The sequence below is a fragment of the Salmo salar genome, chromosome ssa08 (genome assembly GCF_905237065.1).
Source record: "Salmo salar chromosome ssa08, Ssal_v3.1, whole genome shotgun sequence".
In the NCBI taxonomy this organism is placed as follows: domain Eukaryota; kingdom Metazoa; phylum Chordata; class Actinopteri; order Salmoniformes; family Salmonidae; genus Salmo; species Salmo salar.
Window position 1 is genome coordinate 27,619,269 of NC_059449.1, and position 7,500 is coordinate 27,626,768.

Here is a 7,500-nt window from a genome sequence, read left to right on the forward strand (position 1 = left end):
ACTAAATACCATGTCTATACGTCGTCTTATTATACCCAGCCTGCGTAGCTTTGAAGACAGTGTTTAAGAGGTGATGGTAAGACCCACACACACACACACACACACACACACACACACACACACACACACACACACACACACACCACACACACACACACACACACACACACACACACACACACACACACACACACACACACACGCACACACACGCACACACACACACACACACACACACACACACACAACGATATACCTCCCCCACACACACCATACCCCATCCACACACCTCTCTATTTGAGTGGCAGGCAGGGATAATAAATTGCAGACTGAGGAATAGCAGGGACTTTGTCTGTGGATACAAGCGGCTTCCTTCTGCCCATCCTCTCAGGATCCTGCAATGTTCTTAAGGGATTTACACAGGCTAAAGCTAATCCTAGCTAGCATGTTCTTATGGGATTTATATTGAGCTAATGCTAATCCTAGCTGGCATGGGAATGGCGAACCAAAGTTACATGACTTACTGTATAATACATGAATAATTCTTATGTCCACTTGACTCTACATTTAGTCATTTTTACTGTGATATTTTGTGTTTACATTTACTTGTGTGTTGGCGATGTGTGTTATTATACACACAAAGCTATGACTGTACAAAGAGGTAGCAGTTAGCCTAGAGGTTAATTGGTTGAGGAAGGTTCAGCACTGGTTGTTGGGGGTTTAATGAAATTATGATGTTTAAATCACTGTTAATGATGAGGATGCTGATTAAAAATCCACTATTAACAGACATTAGTTGTGATGCACTGAATGCATAACATTAGTAACATGTCTCATCTGTTAGAGCTGGTGCCTTCAAATGACAGGCAGAGCTACTAGGAGCAGGTCAACCTGGAGAAGAGGAAACCTAAACCCTCTCTGCTACAGAGTGTTGACAAGCTGATACATCACTGGGAGACATGAGATCAAGCCAATAGTTATGCAGCCTGATACCGTGTTAGCCTAAAATAGTTGTTACTGTACAATGTGATTGTTCCTTACTGTCCAATGTGATTGTTCCTTACTGTACAATGTGATTGTTCCTTACTATGCAATGTGATTGTTCCTTACTGTCCAATGTGATTGTTCCTTACTGTCCAATGTGATTGTTCCTTACTGTGTGCAATGTGATTGTTCCTTACTGTCCAATGTGATTGTTCCTTGCTGTACAATGTGACTGCTCCTTACTGTCCAATGTGATTGTTCTGCAATGCAATGTGATTGTTCCTTACTGTGCAATGTGATTGTTCCTTACTGTACAATGTGATTGTTCCTTACTGTACAATGCGATTGTTCCTTGCTGTACCAATGTCATTGTTCGCCCAATAGTATTGTATTCTATGTCAAAATAATCACACGTGCTGTGTAATGAAAGACCACAAATCTTTCAATCAAAATTGTAAATACTACAATTCATGTTGGAGTACAGATTCATTGTAATAGCATTACTGACGACATGAATTTAACATTAATAATACATTGAAAATGTATATATTACCATTGTTTGCATGTTCATTTCTCATAAAATGAAATAGTGAGCTGATGGCTTCAAAGGTGTAGTAGTTCATGGAGAGAGGTACTTCAGCAGGTATGTGTAAAAAAATTGTTTCGTTTATTGAAGACAGTTGCATCTTTGTAAAATGCTCTGCACAAACATGTCATGGGCACAAACAACTATCCTCTCAGCTAAGTTGTCTGCTGTGCTTTGTCCTCTCACATTGCTGACTTCCCTAAAAGAGCGGTCACTAGTTCCTTCCTCACGGAGGCTCGCTCAGGCATTTCCACCTTGGCTTCTTGTGCCACTTTCAATGTCATGTGACCGTGAATGACACAGACATTGATTTCCAGGTTGAAGTGCACTTGATCGGTTAACACATATGCCCAGTCTGTGGCCCCTTGGCAAGCCCTGCTTAGTGGCTTGGCGGGGAATGACACAGCAGGTGGGTGCTGATAAGAGTTAATGCTGCCAACCTGTACTTTGCCAAGGAAGGAAGTCCACTAGCGGTTTCCCTGCAGAAAATGCCCATGGTGCTGATTAATGGAGTGAGTCTGAGGTGAAGTTGGCAGCTTCAGTGACAAGGGATGAGGGGTCCGGAAGCTCACCACTGAATCCCTTTTTGTACAGCACAGATCTGCAAAGACAAATTGTACGAGCAAAACCAATTAGGCATATTGTTACATTAGTGTAATTGACAGAGTCTAGGGAGAGCAGAGGAGTACAGCAGTGTATCCATGAATGCCCCTACTGTATGTATGATGCATTCATTTCCTGTGTAGTTAAGTAGAATGGTGCGGAAAAGATGGCTGACGTTTAACCTGCTCGAATAAACTGTGTTATTTTTGTTTAAAAAAATTGCGTTGTTTTCACTGTATTTATAAATAACTGTTTTTTAACTTATTTTGTACATAATGTTGCTGCTACTGTCTCTTATGACCGAAAATAACTTCTGACATCAGAACAGTGATTATTCACCACGAACTGGTAGAAGCTTTTTCTTTTAACGAGTCCGACCTGAAGGATATACTGCTCTCCCGGGAACAGGCCCAAATCCCTGTCATTTGATTGAAGAAAAGACGGAGAAAAAAAGCGGGTTGAGGTCGAGCAGCCTTCTGAGAATTAGTAGGCGAGCAAGTAAAATCCCACTGCCATCCGTTCTATCGTTGGAAAATAAAATAGATGACCTACGAAAGGTTAAATTACCAACAGGACATTTAGAGTCCTGGTTGACCAATGACGTGGAACATCATACAGCTGCCGGGTTTTTTACTGTATCGGCAGGATAGAACAGCAGCCTCTGGTAAGACAAGCTGTGGGGGTCTATGTATATTTGTAAAAACAGCTGGTGCCTCGATATCTAAGGACGTCTCAAAGTTTTGCTCACCTGAGGTAGGGTGTTCCATGTTAAACTGTAGATCACACTATCTACCTAGAGAGTTTCATCTCTATTTTTCATAACTTTCTACATACCACCACAGACCGATGCTGGCACTAAGACCGCACTCAATGAGCTGTATACCGCCATAAGCAAACAGGAAAATGCTCATCCAGAGTAGGCGCTTCTAGTGTGAGGACTTCTAATGCAGGAAACTTAAATCAGTTTACCAAATTTCCACAAGCATGTTAAATGTGGAACCAGAGGGAAAACCTTTACTTCATACACAGAGATGGTACAAAGCTCTCCCTCACCCTCCAGTTGGCAAAATCTGACCATCATTCTATCCCTCCTGATTCCTGCTTACAAGCAAAAATGAAAGCAGGAAGCCCCAGTGACTCGGTCAATAAAGAAGTGGTCAGATGAAGCAGATGCTAAGCTACAAGACTGGTTTCCTAGCACAGACTGGAATATGATTCTTCCAATGGCATTGAGGAGTACACCACATCAGGCACTGGGCTTCATAAATAACCGCATGACGTCGTCACACCTCACAGTGACTGTACATACCCCAAACAGAAGCCATGTATTATCAGTCAACATTCGCACTGAGCTAAAAGGGTAGAGCTGCTGTTTTTAAGGAGCGGGACTCTAACGTGAAAGCTTAAAATATCCCGCTAGCCCAGACGTAACCATCAAACAGGAAAAACGTCAATACAGGACTAAGATCAAATTGTACTACACCAGCTCCGATGCTCATCGGATGTGGCAGGGTTGGCAAACCATTACAGACTACAAAGGGAAGCACAGCCGAGAGCTTCCCAGTGACACGAGCCTACCAGACGAGCTAAATCACTTCTATGCTCGCTCGAGACACACTGAAACATGCATGAGAGCATCAGCTGTTCAGGACGACTGTGTGATCACGCTCTCCGCAGCCGATGTGAGTAAAACCTTTAAACAGGTCAACATTCACAAGGCCGCAGGGCCAGATGGATTACTAGGACGTGGACTCTGAGTATGCCCTGACCAACTGGCAAGTGTCTCTAATGACATTTTCAACCTCTCCCTGTCTGAGTCTGTAATACCAACATGTTTCAAGCAGATCACCATAGTCCCTGTGCCCAAGAACAGTAACTTGCCTAAATGAATACAGACCCATAGCACTCACATCTGTAGCCATGAAGTGCTTTGAAAGGCTGGCCATGACTCACATCAACACCATTATCCGAGAAACCCTAGACCCTCCAATTTGCATACCGCCCTAACAGATCCACAGATGATGCAATGTCTATTGCACTCCACACTGCCCTTTCCCACCGGGAAAAAGAAACACCAATGTGAGATTGCTATTCATTGACTACAGCTCAGCGTTCAACACCATAGTGCCCTCAAAGCTCATCACTAAGCTAAGGACCCTCGGACTAAATGTCTCCCTCTGGAACTTGGTCCTGGACTTCATGACGGGCCGCCCCAAGGTGGTAAGGGTAGGTAACAACACATCCGCCACACATCCTCATCATGGGGCCCTCAGGGGTGCAGCGTCAGCCACCTCCTCTACTCCCTGTTCACTCATGACTGCACGGCCAGGAACAACTCCAACAACATCATTAAGTTTGCCGATGACACAAAAGTGGTAGGCCTGATCACCGACAACGACGAGACAGCCTATAGGCTATAGGGAGGACGTCAGAGACCTGGCCATGTGGTGCCAGGACACCAACCTTCCCCTCAACGTGATCAAGACAAAGGAGATGGTTGTCGACTACAGCAAAAGGAGGACCGAGCACACCCCGTTCTCATCGATGGTGCTGTAGTGGAGCAGGTTGAGAGCTTCAAGTTCCTTGTGTCCACATCACCAACAAACTAACATGGTCCAAGCACACCAAGACAATCGTGAAGAGGGCATGACAAAATCTATTCCCCTCAGGAGACTGAGAATATTCGGCATGAGTCCTCAGATCCTCGAAAGGTTATACAGCTGCACCATCGAGAGCATCCTGAGTGGTTGCATCACGTCCTGGTATGGCAACTGCTCAGCCTCCGATCGCAAGGCACTACAGAGGGTAGTGCATTTGGTCCAGTACATCCCTGGGGCGAAACTTCCTGCCATCCAGGACCTCTATACCAGGTGGTGTCAGAGGAAGGCCCTAAAACTTGTCAAAGACTCCAGCCACCCTAGTCATAGACTGTTCTCTCTACTTCCGCATGGCAAGTGGTACTGGCACTCCAGTTCTTGGTCCAAGAGGCTTCTAAACTGCTTCTACCCCCAAGCCATAAGACTCCTGAACATCTAATCAACTGGCTACTCAGACTATTTGCATTGCCCCCCCCTCTTTTACACTGCTGCTACTCTCTGTTATTATCTATGCACAATCACATAATAACGCTACCTTCATGTACAATTTACCTCAATTACCTCGACTTACTGGTGCCCCGCACATTGACTCTGTACCGGTCAAAACAGCACTTCCATCTAAACAGAAAATGAGTGGTATTGTTAAGTCAAACCCAGAAAATCGTCCGGCATAGAGCCTATTGTTCCAGTGCCACCTTCAATAATGTCGGATACCAGGCTATCACTCTCCAGGGGTGTCTCAGGGAGATGGAGGATTTGCAAAAAACACATTTCCAGTTCCCACCACACACTTGTACTGAACAGGGTAGACACTTGTACCAATATAAACACCCCCTATTGGCCAGATGTAGGATCTTAATTTGAGCTAGTTTGCTACAGCAGAAAAATAATTCTGCAGCAACTTGAAATGTGAATTATTATGTTGAGTATAATTGATGGGTATTTCTGTAGGATTTGATACATTTTTCATCAGGTCAAATCAATACTGAAATTTCTAAGTGCAAATAACAAACTTTAGAAGCCTTTTTAAAACATAAGTATGTTTTCATATCCTGCTGAGTGAAGAAAAAGAGTGAACAAATTACGATCCTAGGTCTGTATAGTCGTACGTAACGTAAGCACACGTACAAATAGACCCACCAACTGATGCACCAGTGCACACGCACACTCCCTCTCACTCCTCAATGAGCCCATCAATAAAGATGGATCTGTAATCTGAATTCCGTTGTATACCAGTGGCTAAATCAAGATGTACTGTATTATATTGGACACCACTCTATCAATATCCATTATATCTTGAAACAACATATCAAAATAACCTTTTAACAGACAGTATTTACTTTGGCTCTCTTTCTGATTCTATCTATCTCCCTCTCTCTCTCTTTCTCTCTCTCTCTCCCTCTCTCTCTCTCCTTCTCTCTCTCTCTCAATTCAATTCAAGGGGCTTTATTGGCATGGGAAACACAAGTTTACATTGCCAAAGCAAGTGAAATAGATAATAATCAAAAGTGAAATAAACAATCAAAAATGAAATCTCTCTCTCTCTCTCTCTCTCTCTCTCTCTCTCTCTCTCTCTCTCTCTCTCTCTCTCTCTCTCTCTCTCTCTCTCTCTCCTCTCTCTCTCGGCATCATTCAGATCTGTTTGCTTGTAGCAGTTGGTAGGTCCTTGTGATCCAAACGAGTTAATGAATTGGTGTGTGTTTGTATGTGTGTTTTGTATGTGTGTGTTTGTATGTGTATGTGTACTGACAGACGTTAAATTAATAGCAGTCATTTTTCCATGGATCTCTGTGCTAGCGAAGACTGCTAATGAACACTCTAACTGGTGCTCCGCCTGCCGGGTAGTATCTGAGTAAACACACACGCAATAATCTGTGGATCTCATCAAGGCACATCCCCCCCCCACACGCACACATTTACACGACCCCCCCCCCCACACACATACACATATACACGACCCCTCCCGCCACCTCCCCCTCAACACACACACATGCACACAGACAAGGAGGCACGCACAGATGCAAGCAAGTACAGGCGTACAGATCCCGTATCTTAATTAAACCTTGAATATAGTTACTGGTTTGCATTTGTTGCTGTGAAGGAAAAGGAAGATCCTGTAGCTGTACATGTTTAAACACAGAGAGCGTTCTAAAATGTGGATCTATGGATCTCATCAGTACACACACACACACACACACGACCCCGCTCCTTCAACACACACACACATGACCCCGCCTCTCCAACACACACACACACACACACACACACACACACACACACACACACACACACACACACACACACACACACACACACGACCCCACCCCTTCAACACACACACATGACCCCGCCTCTCCAACACACACACACACACACACACACACACACACACACACACACACACACACACACACACACACACACACACACACACACACACACCACACACACACACACACACACACACACACACACACACACACACACACACACACACACACACACACACACACACACACACACACACACACACACACACACACACTCCCTTCCTCGACTGTCTTGAGTATATTGTGGCGGCAGCACAGCACCAGTGTTTCTCATAGATCTGTCTATCTCCCTTCCCCATAAGGCCCGAGGAGGCAGGGTTTCGACAGTCACTAGGGGGTACGACTGGGGCAAAGAGACACCCCCTGGGGTGCTATATTCACGGTTACGGGGGTGCCATGG